Source organism: Macaca fascicularis, chromosome 6 (genome assembly GCF_037993035.2).
Source record: "Macaca fascicularis isolate 582-1 chromosome 6, T2T-MFA8v1.1".
NCBI classification, from domain to species: domain Eukaryota; kingdom Metazoa; phylum Chordata; class Mammalia; order Primates; family Cercopithecidae; genus Macaca; species Macaca fascicularis.
This window is the reverse complement of record NC_088380.1, coordinates 28,530,760-28,549,736: the sequence shown is the minus strand read 5'-3', so window position 1 is coordinate 28,549,736 and position 18,977 is coordinate 28,530,760.

Below are 18,977 nucleotides of genomic sequence, written 5' to 3'. Positions count from 1 at the left end.
TTGATGACTAATTTAACCACAACAACATAATATTGTGGAGTGTATTCATACTATGCCAAATTGTATATTCTATATCCTATAGTAGAAATGTTTACTCAGCCAAGAAATATAAAATGAAACTCCATAATATTTATAAATACTGTTTTAACTCAGAGCAAGAATATTTAAAGTAAATTACCCATGTGAAAACGCAAAACTACAGTTAAACAGTCCCTAAAGTTAAAGCCTGTGTCCTGAAGAAAGAGAAGACCTTTTTAGTCTACTTAGTAAGGCAATCTAAGAACATCCTGGTTGCTTTATTTTTTATTATATACATTTTCATTTTCCTAAACAAAATATATAATTTTTATTTTAACAAACATGGAATAGCAAGTAAAGAAAATTTAACTTATTCATTGCTTCTACCATTGAATAGATTTTTAAAATCAGTATTACCTCAAATAATATGATAAACTCAAGTGATAAACCTATACTTCTACTTTTTTTATATTAGCTCCAAAGGGCAAATAAGCTGATGATTTTAAACATGTTCTATTGCATTTTCTACAAAACAGCATCTTAGAGAAATACGGAGTATGCTGTAAACTCTTTTACTTTAAGATTATTGCTACAATTTGGTTAATTTAATAGGTATAAAATATTGGCCTTCTGTATTAATATGTGTGTAATTACAATTCAGTTAAAACCTAAGAAATTTAAGTAGCAAAGTCAATCACAAAATATTTTTCATGAAAATAAATTAACTACAAGTTATAAATACAAATATTTATAGCTTATAAATATTTTACAATGTTTGCTGAGATTTCTGAATATATTACATAGGCAGCATAGTCTTTCATTTACTCAAGAATAATTTAAATTGAAGAGATCCTTATCACAAAGCTGGCATGATCAAAATAAACCAATAATAATCTCAGTTTCAACAAAAGAAAAAGGGTGCTTTGGATAAAAAGCTCTGAAAATATGGCTGATGATTTATTCTCTCTGGTTTATGTTTCTTACATTAGAACCATTTTTTTTGGTTTATGCTCTTCCATCTCTAGCTGGAATATTTTATTACATTATCAGAATATGAGTATATCTTAGTATATGATGTTTACTCATAACTGTAGTAAATTCTAGGTAAAAGTTTCAATAATAGCAGTTTCACCAAAGATTTCAATTCTTATCGTTAAGCTAGACTTTATGTTAGATATCCATTTCTATTCATAAAAAAGCCTAATACCAATGCATCAAGACTTTCTTTAAAGCTTTGCTGTATTCTATAACACATTGAAATTACTTCATCTGAAGAGTATTCTTTATTATGAATAATACATGCTGAAGAAAAAAACATGCTTAACTAAATTGAAGTCTTTCTTTTTCATGATCAGCTGCTATAAAACAAGTCTGTAATGATAAGAGAAGTCAACTAACTTGTGCAAACATTTGCAAGTCATATTTTCAAAACCTACCTAGAAAACATTTTGATTTCTAAACTTACATGCTATGGAATCTTTACTTTCACAAACATAGCTGTTAGCAATATAGCAAAATCCTCCACACATAGCTTTCTATGAATGTATTATATGTGTGTGTGTGTGTGTAGATACAAAATTAAGATAAAAAAAATTTTCTTCATTCAAGAACAGAAGCAGTACTTTTGATAGCACTATGCCAATTTCTAACAAAAATTTGGTCTTTTGATATATAACACAGATATATTCAACCTGCTGAATCATGTGGCATCTGAAAATACAAAGCATTATTTATTTGGTTACTAATTCAGAATCACCTTGTGTGTGAGCAGATGTTTGTTACTTTATGCCAAGCAATTAAAAGATATTGGTACAACTGAGTTTTGCATTTGAATGAAAAGATGAACAAAATGGTTGTTAAGACTTATCACACTTGAAAATTGTTTATTGGCACCAACAATCTTCATAAAACAAAGTTATTCAAACACATCCATCAACATCAAACACAAACAGATTGTTAAAAATTCATAAATAAAGCCCAAATACGAAAAAAAGACATTTCTTTATATTGCTAAACAATCAGAAGTATGATATATATAAATGAATGTCCTAGTTGTGGTCAACTACTACAAGCATTATAGTATGAGAGAGATTCCAAAAGCATCATGTCAGTTGATATTAGTATCAGTTTCCTAATATGTCTTCACTAGTCACATGTGCATTTAATCGTTTTAGATGTAAATTGTTTTAGACACACGACTAGTGCATGCAGACATAGCTTGCTTTTAAGACATTCAATCAATTTTGTCATTTTTCTCTTCTTAAAGGAACAGTAAGCAACAACAATATTAAAGTCAAGGGAACAAAGAGATTTATGCTGAAGAAATCTTTATATTCTATATATTCTATATAACTACAATACAATGTAAATGTATATATGAATTAGGTTTTTGTAATTAAACAAATTTCAGACTAAAAAACTAAACTTGGTTTTGAGTATTATTTTAATTTGTCTCAGCACAGAAATTCAGTACATATTCAAATTATTTCAAGATACACAAACACATACACACACATAAACACACGTGTGTATGTATTGTATGCATGCATATATAGTACATATAAATTAAATATTTTGGCCAGGTGTGGTGGCTCATGCCTGTAATCCTAGCACTTTGGGAAGCCGAGGCGGTCGGAAAACCTGAGGTAGGGAGTTCGAGACCAGCCTGACCAACTTGGAGAAACCACGTCTCTGCTAAAAATACAAAATTAGCTGGGTGTGGTGGTGCATTCCTGCAATTCCAGCTACTCGGGAGACTGAGGCAGAAGAATCACTTGAACCCGGGAGGCAGAGTGAGTCAAGATCCTGCTATTGCACTCCAGCCTGGGCAACAAGAGCGAAACTCCTTCTCAAAAATAAATAAATAAATACATACATACATATATAAATACATAAATAAATAAATGTTTTAGTCAAATTAATGTCAATACTCTTATAACTTCTATTCATTTATTTATTATATAAACATGTCTATTGATTGCCTCTTAAATGTCAGGCACTATTGTGATTTCTACAAATAAAGTTTCCATGGTAGTTTTAAAATAGGGGGTGGAGAGACAGGAAACAAATATTTGATACAATATCAGGTAATGAAAATGAAAATGAAATTAAAGTATCATAAGAAAGGTTAGAGTAGTGGCAAGAGGTGGAGCATTTTTTTTTTTTTTTTTTCCAATAAGATGATCAAAGAAGCCTACTTGCTGAAGGGAACTTTAAGTGGAAATATAACAGCTAAAAGAAAGTTAGCAATGGTATTACATAGGGAAAGTGCCTTCAGGATAAAGATCAACAATTGCAAATACCTCAATCTGCACATTTCTGCAGATTTTTTATTTGCATGACATTGACATTGCAGACTTTTACTGCATGATATTTTACTTAATTATCACATAGTATACAATTCCCCTTAAAATGTACAACTGAATATTATGTAGTATATTCACAGAGATGTGCAATTATCACATTCACTTTTAGAACAATTTTATGAAATTAAAAAATATATCTATACCAGACCTAATTAGCAGTCATTCCTCATTTTACCCCAACTCTGCAGCACTAGATAGACAGTAATCTAATTTGTTTCTAGGGATTTGTCTATACATTTCATAAATTTCATATAAATGAAATTGAGCATTATGTGATCTTTTATACCTGGCTTCTTTCACTTAGCATGAAGTTTTCGAGGTTCATCTATGTTATATCATTAACAATGCTCACACCTTTTTATGGCTGAATGGTATTTTCTTGTATGGTTATACTATATTTTTTCATCAATTTATCAGTTGCTAGAAATTGGATTGTTGATAGTAATTGGCTACTATAAGCAATGATACTCTGAGCATTGTATACAAGTTTTTTTGTGGATATATGTTTTACTTATATTTGCTATATGTATTAGTCCATTTTCACACTGTTGTAATGAACTATGTGAAACTGGGTAAGTTATAAAGAAAAGTGGTTTGAGTCACAGTTCCACATGGTTGGGAGACTTCCGGACACCTATAGCTGAAGGTGAAGGGGAAGAAGGCATGTGTTACATTGTGGCAGGAGACAGACAGCCATGGGGGAAGTTCCACACTTTAAAACCATCAGCTCTCATGAGAACTCACTATCATGAGAACAGCATGGGGGAAATCCACCCTCATGATCCAATCAATCACCTCCCACCAGGTACCTCACCTTACACATGGGGATTTCAATTCGTGATGAGATTTGGGTGGGGACACAGAACCGAATCATATCAGTGTATATCTAAGTGAAATTTCTAGATAGTATATCATCTCTGTGTTTAACCTTTGGAGGAACAATCAACACTTTTCCAAAGTGAATAAACTCTTTTTCATTCCCACCAGCAATGTAGGAGAGCTCCATTTTCTCCACATCCACACAAACACTTTTTATTATTTTTTACTACAGCCATCTGAATAAGTATTAAATAGCATTTCATTGTGGTTTTGATTTGCATTTCCCTGCTTAATTATGCTGTGACTGTTTTAATATGCTTATTGGTAACCTGTATATCGTTTTTGGAAAAAAAAAATGTTTTTTCAGGTCTGCTACCATTTTTAAAATTGTGTTATGGTATGTCTCATTATTAAAATTTAAAAATTATTTTTTATATTCTGAATTCAAATTCCTTATCAAATATGTAATTTTGCAACATTGTTACCTACTCTTTGGTAGTCTTTCAAGTTCTTGATGGTAACTTTTGAAGCACAAAAAAACGTAATGTAGACCAGCCTAATATATGTACTTGTTTATCTTTTCTTGCTTGTGCATTAAATGTCATGTTTAAGAAAACTTTGCCTAGCTCAAGGACACAAAAAGTTTATCTCTATATTTTCTCCTAAAACTTTTATAGTTTTAACTCTTATATCTATGATACATTTTGAGTTAATTTGTGTATATGGCATGAGAAGGAAGTCCAAGTTTATTTTTTAAATTATTATTATTATATTTTTTTGAGATGAAGTCTCCCTCTTGTTGCCCAGGCTGGAGTGCAATGGTGTGATCTCGGCTCACTGCAACCTCTGCCTCCTGGGCTCAAGTGATTCTCCTGCCTTGGCCCCCCGAGGAGCTGGGATTACAGGCACCTGCCACCACGTCCGGCTAATTTTTGTTTTTTTAGTAGAGACAGGGTTTCACCATGTTGGCCAGGCTGGTCTTGAACTCTTGACCTCAGGCGATCTGCTTGCCTTGGCCTCCCAAATTTCTGGATGACAGGCGTGAGCCATCGCCCACTGCCAGAGCTCCAACTTGATGATTTTGCATGAGGACATCCTGTTTTCCTAGTAACAGTTGTTAAAAAGATTATCCTTTTACCTAATTAATAGTCTTGGCACTCTTATTCAAAAATCAATTGAATTATGAAATAAGCAAAGATTGTAGTGTAAAGACCTCCAAATACTGCTCTTCCATGAAAGTAAGGAAAAATGCCAAAACTATCAAAAATCAACTTTTTCAGAACTCTGGAAATTATCCAAAGAATTGCAGCATTCCAGAGAATGTTAATTTTGAAAACTGCTAACTCTTAGTAATGATATAAAACTTTGTGATGTTTTAACTCACCCAAGGACCATCCTTTACTCTCTTGCTCAGCAGTATCCATGAAAATAACAGTGTACATTCTTTGTAATGTAATGCATACAGTAGACAAAATACTTCATTCATAAAGAATTTTAATTTGTACATTTTGACCCATCTGGTGGTTCCTGGAAGATTGGCTTAAAGGGTCTGTCTTTATTTTTCCTAACTGGGAACTAGCTTCAGAGGCAAAGCTCTTTCCAGGGCCAGATGAACATTTGCCAAAAATACTTACCGGCTAATTACATTGCTGAAGCCTTAGGCAAAGCTTTGGAGAAAAGACTGGGAAATAAGATGTCTGTAAAGGTTTTGAAATGCTCAGATATATTCCTAGGAATCTATCGGGCCACATGTATGGTCAGGAATGTGTGCATGTTAGGAATTATAAGAGAAGGCCCTAAGCTCTCAGGTCTAGGTGACCTTGACACTTGACACAGAAGCCAAAAGTGAAAGCTAGGACAGAGTCAGCTATTCCCTGCCACAGACGGGATATAAACAAAGACTGAAAGAATTTTTAGTTCTAGACACTTAAGAAATTCTCTGTCCAAACATTAGCTACCTGCTAAACTGAGGGAATAGAGGCTTGAAGGATCATACATGTTAAAAAAAAAAAATGGAGTTTATTAAATTCACTAAAGAAGTCACTAAACAAATGAATAATAAAGCTACAAAATGCAGTTACAGTGAGAAAATCATGTGACGGGGAGAGAATCGTATTTACAGTTACCACAGTATATTATTTAAAAGGTTTGGTTCTCAACAAAACATTTACAAGGCATGCAAAGAAACAATAAAGTACGGCCCATACACAGAAAAGAAAGACAAATTAATAGAGTCAGTGAAACCAACTAGTGGTGAATTCAGATCATTCAGGTTAGGCAACAGAAAGAAAAGGATAAAGAAAAATAAATAGAACCTCAGAGACCTATGGAACATCTTCAATCATACTAATATATACTTAATGGGAAGCGAAAGAGAGAAAGGGACAGAAGAAACATTGAAGAAACGATGGCTTAAACTGCTGAAATATGATATAAAATTAATTAATACAAGTCTTATAGACACTAAGCAGAATAAACTCAAAGAGATCTACACTGAGACACACATCATAATCACACCATCAGAAGTCAAAGACACAGAATCTTGAAAACAGCACGACAGAAGTGACTCAATCTGCCGAAAGAATCTCAATAAGATTCGAAGCGGGCCCGGTGCAGTGGCTTATGCCTGTAATCCCAGTACTTTGGGAGGCCGAGGAGGGCAGATTGCCTGAGCTCAGGAATTCCAGACTAGCCTGGGCAACATGGTGAAATCCCATCTCTACTAAATACAAAAAATTAGCTGGGTGTGGTGGCATGTGCCTGTAGTCCCACCTACTCAGGAGGCTGAAGCAGGATAATTGCTTGAACCCGGGAGGCAGAGGTTGCAGTGAGCTGAGGTGGTGCCACTGCACTTCAGCCTGGGTGACAGAGTGAGACTCCTTCTCAAAATAAATAAATAAATAAATAAATAAATAAGATTAGAAGCTGATTTCTCATCAGAAATCATGAAGACCAGAGAACAGTGATGTGATATATTCAAAGTGCTGGATTAAAAACAAAATAAAACAAGCAAAAATCCTGTCAAATGAGAATTCTGTATCTGGTAAAACTATCCTCAAATATGAAGGAGAAATGAGGATATTCTCAGATAAACAAAAATAGAGAAAGACCACTGGTGGCAGAATTTCCTGCCAACAAATGGAAACGGAGGCCCTTCAGGCTGAAATGAAGAACAATAGACACTAACTCAACTCCATATGAAGAAATAAAAAACAGCAAGTAAAGAAACTGCATGGGTAAAAATGCAGGAACAGTTGAAAACTGTATTTTTTGTTTGTACTTTCTTTTTGTCTCCTTTCTGATATTAAGGACAAATGCAAATAATTACAAATGCTGGTTAATGGAAGCACAATATATAAAGATGTAATTTGTGACAACAGCTTAAATGGGGGACATAGGGAAAGCTAAATAGATAAGCAAAATATAATGTATCCAAACAATGAAATATCATTTAGACTTTAAACTATGAAATATCGTCGAGATAAATAGCATTTATCATTCATATAAAATGAAGTACTGTTATTGCTACAACATAGTAAAATATAGTAAACATGGTAAGCAAAAGATGCCAGCCACATTAGGTCATATATTGCATTAATTCCAATTATACAAAATAATTATTTTAAATTTATTGAGATTTTTGTGTGGCCTAGCATATGTTCTATCCTGGAGAATATTCCATGTATACCTGATATAATGTGTATTCTGCTCCTGTTGAGTGGAATGTCTTAGAGAATTATATTAGGTCCAGTTAGTTAATAACATTCAAGTCTTATTTATCCTTGTTGGTCTTTTGAAACTCCAGCATTTCATTTAGTTAAATAATTTTAAATATTTTATTGATATTCTCCACATGAAAAATAAAAGACCTAATCTATTTGTTGAGGCATTGTTATCATATCTCTCTTTATTTCTTTAAGAATAGTATCCTCAGTTATGGAAAAATATTTTTAGTAGTTGCTTTAAAATGTTCTTTAAGTCCATCATCTGCATCCTCTCCTGGAAAGTTTTTGTTATTTTATCCCCCACCTACCCAGATATGTGGCATATTTTATTATTTTTTACATGTATTGCAATTTTTTATTAAAAGCTGGACATTGTGTATAATATACATAACAACTGGAAGCTGATTCCCACCTGTTTCTGGGGCTTCTTATTGTTTGCTTGTTTATTTGTTCAGTGATTTGGCTCTGTTGCAAATAGCAAAGTCTATTTCTCAAGCATTGTGAAGCCTTTGATGTTTACTCTTCAGAGGGCACAGCCTTGGACATGAACACGGTCACCATGGAATGACAATGAAGACAATGGTTTCAGCAGGGTTTTCTGTGACTATCTCTTTTCCTAATCTCTCTCTTTCTCTCTCTCTCAAGTTATCTGCCACTGCCATCTAAAAACGCTGTTAGCCTCTACTAATTGTCAAATAATTGCTCTATAGTTGCTGACAATGGTCTGAACCATTAATACCTCCACAGTCTGATCCAATTAAATTTAGATTCCTTCTCTGTGGTAGGTTTTTAAGCTAGTCTTTAAAGTTAATCTGATCTCAAGAGTTTTCTTCATAGCTTTCTTTTTCCCTGGTCCTCTTTGATAAACTATCTGTCCATGGTTTAGCTTTTTACTCTCATGGGGCACACATAATCCTTTTAATTGCTTACTACCAAAAGTTCCATTGTTTTTGAGAACTCCTAAAGCTTGAATTTTCTATATTCTCTACTAAGTAAACTATATTCTTTAGATTAGAGCTTCAGATCTTTTTATTAATATGTACTACCTGACCCTTTGGACAAAATCTTCAAGCCACTTTTCTGGAGCTAGGAGAGAATTCAGTAGCACACTGCTCCAAAAAGTACATCTACCTTTATCATCAGGGTTCTGGGTAAGGGCAATAGCCTCTTTTTTTATTTGCTTACATCTCCTGGCATAGCACCTTCTCCCTACCAGCATTCTGGGGAGAGAATGATCAGTGCCTCATTATTCTCAGTTATTTCAAGAGTAAAGCTTCAGTCCTCTTTCTAAGTGAAGAAAGGAAACCACTGACCTCTTGGTTACTCACCTGTAACTTAGCCTGGTCAGCACAGAGTTGAGGAAATGAGGAATGCTAGTAGTGGCCTTTCTTACATGAGGAGATACTATCGCAATTTTACTGAGAGATGGTGGGGAGGGGGAACCCTTTCTTTTGGTCATACTTACTCAGAGTGAAGTTATGCTAAGATGTAAGTAGGAGTAGAGGGTGAGTCAGTTATAGCTCAAGTGCCAAAGCCTCTTACAGTCTTTACATTGATTTTATAGACTTTCTTGATTAAATGTTTTCTCACCTGTTGAATGCACTTAGAACAATGTCCAGAGATTTTAACCTTATGATTTTAACTAGTTATTATTGCTTCTCTAGATAACAGCTCTGCAGAGCTTGTTAAGACATCTTTATAGAATTATCAGGGTTAGTTGTCTTTGTTTTAATGACTCGCTTTGATAATAATGTGGGTAACATGATGGGAAAGGCAGTAATAGAAGCAAAACTACCAGATTTGTTGATACTACAGTATTTCTAGGTAATGCAGAGATATATAGGTAGAAATCTGCATGCAGCTCCTAAGAGCATATGAAAAACAGAGCAAAATCAGTCCAGGTTACATATTAATAATTGAAAAATAATCCTTTTCTGTTATGGATGATGAAAAGATGAGAAGTTGTTTCATCTGACATTAAATAACAGGTATTAATAATAATACCATTATAGTACAGCATTGCTTTAGGATTTCCATCTATATTTGTTTAACAAAACCCTGATGGTCAAATACAACTCATCTCATCATTAATATAACTATTAATAATAACTATACTTTGGCAACACAGCCTAAAATAAAATGCACACATTAGCATTGGCTAATAACACTTTCAATGTATGAATACCATACAAGAAAAAAGTGTGGATTTGAGGGCAATGTGGCAGACTAGATGCAGCCAGGTGGAACTGCTACCATTGAGGGACTGAGACATGTTGGGGTGGTCAGACCCAACACCAGGCCTTGAGGGCTGCAAAGTCCGGCAGAGTCAAAAGAATGAGTTAAGTGTGCATAAAGTGGGACCAGGGGACCAACACTAGTATGGAGGCCATGAAGGTCCCGAGCTCTGGAAGCTCACACTATTTATTAGTGATCAAACAAAGAAGCAGGTAGTGAGGCTGTGGGGGTTGAAAGGTAGCGGCTCATCAAGCATATGATCTATAGCTGTGATGGTTTAGCATTTCCTTTGAAGCTTATGGAACATGTTCTGCTATTTGAAATAATGGGGAACATGTTCTAGTTTAAGATACAGTCGATCTATGAGCCTGGGAGTGCTAGAAGCAAGGAGCCAGCAAGTCTGGACACATTCCAGAGGCCACAAGGGGTTTTATGCCCTCAGCCCTGGATTCTATCCAAGCTACGAGGGGTTTTGTGCCCTGGGCTTAGATAATGGTGTGGCAGGGCAGCCTTCTACGCTTTAACACAGAGCTTGGTGTTCCAAAGGCTACAAGGGGTTTTAGACCCTGGACCCCGAACATGTTCCAAGACTCCTTTATATTATGTCAGACATGCAAGCCCTGCCTCAGCTTCTCCCAACAAGACAACTGGCACACTCCTAACCAATCTTCAGAAGACAGGTATTTAAAGTGGACAGAGGGAAGACACAGAAGCTAAGCTGAAGAAGGAGAAAGTTAGAAACTCTGCACAAAGTTACTGTGCACCACATCTCATTCCCGACACCTAACAATTCTGGGGAAACGAGTGAGTCTAACTGGTTAGGAGCAACTCATTCCCGCCACAGATCTCTCAACTCCCCTTGACAACCACAGACAATTGAGGTGGCAGAGAGCACTGCTTTCAGAAATGGTAGGGGCAACATGCCAGCTGAAGCAAAGTCCAGAAGGTTTGATATGGGAACATCTATATCAGAGCATGGCCAAGGAAGTCCATCTTCCTAGACTCAGCTTGTACCCATAAGAGACTTTAGCCTGAGGTGAAGTGTGGGACCTAAACTCTACAGGGAGGTCTTGCTTATTAGATGGTGCTAGTATGACCTGAGCACCCTTTGGTGTATTGGCCTCTCCTGGGGCCATCACCTGGTCAGATCTGCTTGCAGAGCAATCTTGGTTGCACTGGGGGCCCACACCATAGATCCTGTGCTGGTGGACCATGCCTAACCAGAGAAGAACTCCAGTGGAGCAGCCCCTACAGCCATGCACCAGCCTGCCCACTTCGTACCCACACTGTGGCTTCCCCCCAGCCAACCACAACCCTCCACATCATGTTGCTGGTGCATGTGTGCATAGGTGGGTTTAATCTTAATTGCCCTGCCAGCGTGTGGTGTGTGTGTGTGTGTGTGTGTGTGCGCGCACCCTACACTCTCACCGCTGTGGCAGTAGTGCACTTTGTGCCCCCTTAACCTGCTGGACTTCAGTTACAGTCTGAGCCTTGGCAGGCACAAAGCCAGGCAGCCTCACCCCTGTCAGCACAAGTCCACTGGGACAATACTGCTGCTGGACTGAAACTAGGAACAGAGAACAGCAGACCCTCACTTGCCCAGAGTTTCCATTCCTGCCTGTAGCACACAAAAAACGCACACAGATCTGTGCCCACCAGTACCTTACCCCTTTGCTGACACCACAAACAGCAAGAGTGTGCATACAGTTGCCAGCAGGGTTCCCTATTCCCATAAAATGTGCTGCCTCTGCTATTGGGGTAAACGTCTGCAAAGAGGCAGGCCCTCCGACACCTGCTATCACCCAGATGCAGCTGACGAGTGCGCACCCTGCCATGCTGCCCTTGCCACTGCTGCTGGCACATGCAAATGAGTACAAATTCCACTGCTATCACACTATGAAACACTTCGGCTGACACAGCCCATCAAAGTGTAGTGACCCGCAGTTGGAGAGCACCTTGCCCCCATCTCAGTGCAGTGGATCCCTAAACTTGAGAAGCCAAAGTACAAAGACAGTCCTGACATAAGTTCCCAAGAGTTAGAGCATAAAGTCCAGGAGTTGGGAGCTGATCACTGGCCATCCAAAATCTTCAGGAAGTAAAGCCAGTTGGCTGAATTCACCTTATATCACAACCAAACCTTCCATTTCATAAAATAGGATAAAAGGACAATTTTTTAAAAACCCAACCAAAGGTCAGCAAATACAAAGATTGAAGGAACATGAACCCACAAAATGAAACAGAATCCGTGCAAGAACTCTGACAACTCAAAAAGTCAGATTGCCTGTTTTTCTCCAAACAATTACAACACCTCTCCAGCAAGGGTTCTGAACCAGGCTGAGATGTCTGAGATTACAGAAACAGAATTCAGAATATGCAGAGGAATGAAGATCATTGAGAAGCAGGAACACATTGAAACTTAATTCAAGGAAGCAAAGAATCACAATAAAATGAAACAGGAACTGACAGAAAAATAGCCAGTATACAAAATAATGTAACTGACATGATAGAGCTAAAAAGCACACTAAAATAACTCCATAATGTAATCACAGATATTAATAAGAGAACAGACCAAGTGGAGGAAAGAATCTCAGAGTTTGAGGAGTGGCTTTCTTAAAGAAGACAGATAAGAACAGAGAAAAAACAATGAAGAGAAATGAACAAAACCTCTGGGAAATGTGAAATTATGTAAAGAGACCAGATCTATGATTCATTGGTATTTCTGAAAGAGATGGGGAGAGGAAAAGCAACTTGGAAAACACATTTTGATATAATTCATGAGAACTTCCTCAACCTAGCTAGAGAGTCCAACTTTCATATTCAAGAAATAGTGACAGCCTCAGTAACATACTTCACAAGAAGATCATTACAGAGACACATAATTAGCAGATTCTCTAAGGTAGAAATGGAAGAAAAAATGTTAAAGACAGTAACAGAGAAAGGTCTGTTTACCTACAAAGGTAACCTCATCAGACTAACAGCAGACCTCTTAGCAGAAACTCTACAAGCCAGAAGAGATTCAGGGCTACTACTATTCAACATTCTTAAAGAAAAGCAATTCTAACCTAGAATTTCATATCGGGCCAAACTAAGCTTCATAAGTGAAGGAGAAATAAGATTCTTTTCAGACAAGCAAATGCTGAGGAACGTGGGTTACCAGTAGACCTGCCTTAAAAGAGCTCCTGAAGGAAACACTAACATGGAAAGAAAAGACCATTACTGGCCACTACGAAAACACGCTGAAGTACACAGATCAGTAAAGCAACCAGACAAACAACTCTGCATAATAACCAGCTAGTATCATGATGACAGGATCAAAATGGACTCATGTCAACACTAACCTTGAATGTAATAGGGCTAAATGACCAATTCAGAGGCACAGAGTAGCAAGCCTGATAAAGATTCAAGATCCAGTGGCATGTTGTTTTCAAGAGACTCATCTCACATGCAATTTCACCCATAGGCTCAAAATAAAGGAATGAAGAAAAATCTATGAAGCAAATGGCAAAAAACAGCAGGGCTTGTAATTCTAATTTCAGAAAAAACAGACTTTAAACCAAAAAGATCAAAAAAGTCAAAGGAAGACATTCCATAAAGGTAAAGCATTCAATTCAATAAGAAGACCTAACCATCCTATTTATTCACCCAACACAGGAGCATCCAGATTTATAAAGCAAGTCCTTAATGACCTTCAATGAGCCTTAGACTCTCACATAATAATAGTGGGAGACTTTCACACACTACTGAAATTATTAGATTATCAGGCCAGAAAATTAAAAAAAAAAAATTCAGGATCTGAACTCAGCACTGGATTGAATGGGCTTGATAGACATCACAAAACTCTCTAACCAAAAGGAAGAGAATACACACTTTTTTCACTTCCACATGACATATACTCGAAAATCAGTCACATAATCAGACACAAAACACTCCTTACCAAATGCAAAAAAAAATCCCGAAATCATAATGATGGTACTCTTGGACCATGGTGCAATCAAATTAGAAATCAAAACTAAGAAATTTGCTCAAAATCATACAATTACATGAAAACTGTATAACCTGCTCCTCCATGACTTTGGGGTAAATGCAGAAATTAAGGCAGAAATCAAGAAGCTCTTTAAAACTAATGAGAACAAAGATACGACATACAAGAATCCCTGGAACACAGCTAAGGCAGTGTTAAGAGAGAAATTTGTAGAAGTAAATACCTACATCATAAAGCTAAAATTTAACTTTAAAACCTAACATCACAACTAATATAACTGGAGAACCAAGAAGAAATCAACCCCAAAGCAAGGACAAGACAAAAAAATTACTCAAATTAGAGCTGAACTGAAAGAGATTGAAACGTGAAAACCCATTCAAAAGATTAACAAATCCAGGAATTGGATTTTTGAAAAAAAAAATAATAAAATAAATAGACTGATACCTAGACTAATAAAAAAGAAAAGAGAGAAGATACAAATAAACACAATTAGAAATGACTTAACGGGATAACACCACCAACCCCACAGAAATACAAGTAAACGTCAGAGAATATTATGAACACATCTATGCATATAAATTAGATAATCTAGAAGGAATGAATGCATTTCTGAATGCATACATCCTCCCAAGACTGAGTCAGAAAAAATATAAATCTCTGAACAGACAAATAATGAGGTCCAAACCTGAATCAGTAATAAATAGCTTACCAACCAAATGAAAACCCAGGACCAGACAGATTCATAGCTAAATTTTACTAGATGTACAAAGAAGAGGTGGTAGGAGGAGGTATTCCTCTCTAAGTCATTCTATGAGCCAGCATCATCCTGATACCAAAACTTGGCAGAAACACAACAACAGAAGAGAAAACTTCAGGCCAATATCCCTGATGAACATTGATGCAAATATCTTCAACAAAATATTTGCAAAACAAATAGAGCAGCACATAAAAAAGCTTTTCCACCATGATCAAGTAGGCTTTATTCCTGGGATACAAGGTTGGTTCAACATATGCAAATCAATACATGTGATTCATCACATAAATAGAACTAAAAACAAAAACCTCATTATTATCTCAATAGATGCAGAAAAGGCATTTGATAAAATTCAACACCTCCTTATGTTAAACAAAAAACTCTCAAAATACTAGGTGTTGAAGGAATTTACCTCAACATAACGATCCACATATGACAAATCCATAGCTATCATACTGAATGGACAAAATCTAGAAGTATCCCACTTGAAAACCAGTGCAAGACAAGAATGCCCTCTCTTACCACTCCTATTTAGCATAGTATTGGCAGTCCTGGGCAGATAAATTAGGTCAGAAAAAGAAATAAAGGACATTCAAATTAGAAAAAAGGAATTCAAAATATTATTCTTTGCAGAAGACATGATTCTACATCAAGAAACCTTATAATCTTGGCCACAAAGCTCCTTAAGGTGATTAACAAATTCAGTGAATCTCAGAATACAAAATCAATGTATAAAAGTCACTAGTATACTTATTCACCAACAGCAGTCAAGCTGACAGTCAAATGAGGAACACAATGCCATTCACAGTTGCCACAGAAAGAGCAAAATGCCTAGGAATACAGCTAGCCAGTATGGTAAAAGATCTCTACAAGGAGAACTACAAAACACTGCTCAAAGAAATCAGATATGACACAAATAAAAAAAAATTCCATGCTCATGGATATGAATAATCAATATTTTTAAAAGGACCATACTGCCCAAAGCAATTTACAGATTTAATACTATTTATATTAAACTACCGATGACATTTTTACAAAACTAGAAAACAATATTTTCATATTCATATGGAACCAAAAAGAGAGCCTAAATAGCCAAGGCAATCCTAAGCAAAAAGAACAAATCAGGAGGCATCACACTATGCAACTTGAAACCATACTACAGCACTACAGTAACCAAAGCAGTATGAAAATGATACAAAAACAGACATACAGACCAATGGAACAGAATAGAGAGGCCAGAGATAAAGCCACACACCTACAACTATCTGATTTTCTACAAAGTAAAGAAAAATAAGCAACGGCGAAAGGATATTCTATTCAATGAAGGATACTGGCATAACTGGCTAGCCATATACAGGAAATTGAAATTGAGCTCCTTCCTTACATCATACACAAAAGTTAACTCACAATGGTTTAAAGACTTAAATGTAAGACTGAAAACTATAAAAATTCAGAAAGACAACCAAGGCGATACTATTCTGGACAAAGGAATGGGCAAAGATTTTATGATTAAGACACAAAAAAAAATTGCAAAAAAAGTGAAAACTGACAAATGTAATGTCATTAAACTGAAGAGCTTCTGCACAGCAAAGGAAACTATCAACAGAGTAAACAGACAACCTACAGAAAGAGAAACAAATTTACAAACTATGTATTTGACAAAGGTCTAATACCCAGCATCTATAAAGAACTTAAACAAATTTCCAATAAAAAAAAAATCCCCATTAAAAAGTGGGCAAAGAATATGAACAGACACATTTCAAAAAAAAAAAAAAAAAAAAAAAAAAAAAAGACATACATGTGGCCAACAAGCATATGAAGAAAAGCTCAATGTCATGATGATTAGAGAAATACACATCAAATACACGTCAAAACCACAATTAGATACCATCTCACACTAGTCAAAATGGCTGTTATTAAAATAAAAAAATAACAGATGCTGGTGGGGTTGCGGAAAAAAAGAACAAACAACCACATAAAAAATGGGCAAAGGACGTGAGCAGCCACTTCTCAAAAGAAGACATTTAGGCAGTCAACAAACATATGGGAAAAAGATCATCATCACTGGTTATTAGAGATATGCAAATCAAAACCACAATGAGATACCATCTCAAGTCAGTTAGAATGACTATCGTTAAAAAGCTAGGAAACAACAGACACTGGAGAGAATGTGGAGAAATAGGAACACTTTCCCACTGTTTGTGGGAGTGTAAATTAGTTTAACCATGTGAAAAGCAGCGTGGTGACTCCTCGAAGACCTAAAGACAGAAATGCCGTTTGATCCAGCAATCCCATTACTGGGTATATACCCAAAGGAATATAAATCATTCTGTTATAAAGAAACATGCATATGTATGTTCAATTGCAGCACAATTCACAAGAGCAAAGACATGGAATCAACCTAAATACCCATCAATGATAGGCTGGATAAAGAAAATGTGGTACATACACACCATGGCATACTATGCAGACATAAAAAAGAATGAGATCATGTCCTTTGCAGTAACATGAATGGAGCAGGAAGCAATTATCCTTAGCAAACTAATGCAGAAACAGAAAACAAAATACCATATGTTCTCATTTATAAGTGGGAGATAAATGATGCAAACACATGGACACATAGAGGAGACCAGTACACACTGGGGCTCACCTGAGGATAGAGGATGGGAGGAGGGAGATGATTCAGAAAAAAATAACTAATGGATAGTAGGCTTAATGCCTGAGTGATAAGACAGTCTACACAACAAACCCCCATGACATGTATTTACCTATATAACAAACCTGCTCCTATACCCCTATAATTAAAATAAAAGTTAACGAGAAAGAAAACTTGCAATCTACTATTTTTCCAAAACCTAGTTATTCCTCCACTGTCCTTATCAACTATTAAGATTTCTCTATCTCATCAAAATTCTGCATCTTATCTACATCCTCTTTTCACAATCTTCTTTGTATTCATTGACAAAATAGAAGCAAACTGAAGAGACCCTGCCACCTCCGCAATTATCAATCTGTTTTCCTGAACACTGCCCTACTTTCCGCCCTATCATGAGAGACAGCCCATTTACACTCTCACTCTCCTTTTGTGCACTAGATTCTATTCTCTATTACTGAAATTATCCTCTTTCTAACCAGCATCAAATGTTCACCCTCTTTATTCTTTGGGTTATAGATATAAAAAACTTGTAATAATAAACATGAATAAAAGGAATATAAACATTTTTTAAAGTACATATAACCTTCTACTGATCCTTTCTACTGTTTTTCTTTACAACGAAAGTCTTCTAAGGTGTTTTCTGCATTTAACCCGTCTGTTCGTTTTTCCTGAAGAAACTCCATTGCAACACAGTCATAGGTCATTTTAATGTATATTGGTGTAGTATTCTTAATTTGGGAGGAATGAGACATAGCATTTTTAAATATGTGGGTGTATAGTTGTTATTAAATATGGAAGATTTTTATTTAAAAATTATTTCCAATGGGATGATAAATCTAGATCTGTGATTCTATCTTGCTCAGAGTCAGTTCAACAACATTTAAAACACTCATGACAACCCATTATAAAGTAAAAATGTAAAACGCTTGATTATAATAACATTTAAAACAATTAGAAAAACATTTAACCAAATATATGCAAGATATTTATACTTGCAAACTATGAAATATTGTTGATTAAAAAAAGACCAAATAAATTGAGAGAGAACGTGTTCTCATTTATCTTATTTTTATGTTGGAAAATTAAGTATTATGTTATTGTTTCCAAATTAGATGTAAAGATATTGTAATCTGATAATATTATAATCTTTTTTTGGTAGATATTGATTGGTTGATTCTGAAATACATATGGAAATGTAAAGAATATAGAAGATAGAAAACAGTCTTGTTTAAAAAAAAAACAAATTTGGTTAAGTCACATTGTGTAATTTCTATACTTAATATAAAGCTAAAATAAAGAGAGTAATATTGTCATAAAGCTTGACAAATGGAAAAATATAGTAGAATAAAAAAGTCATAAGTACACCCACAGTTCAACCATCATCATATTTGTTGTATGTATTTTTAATTTTGTCCAAGCTAAC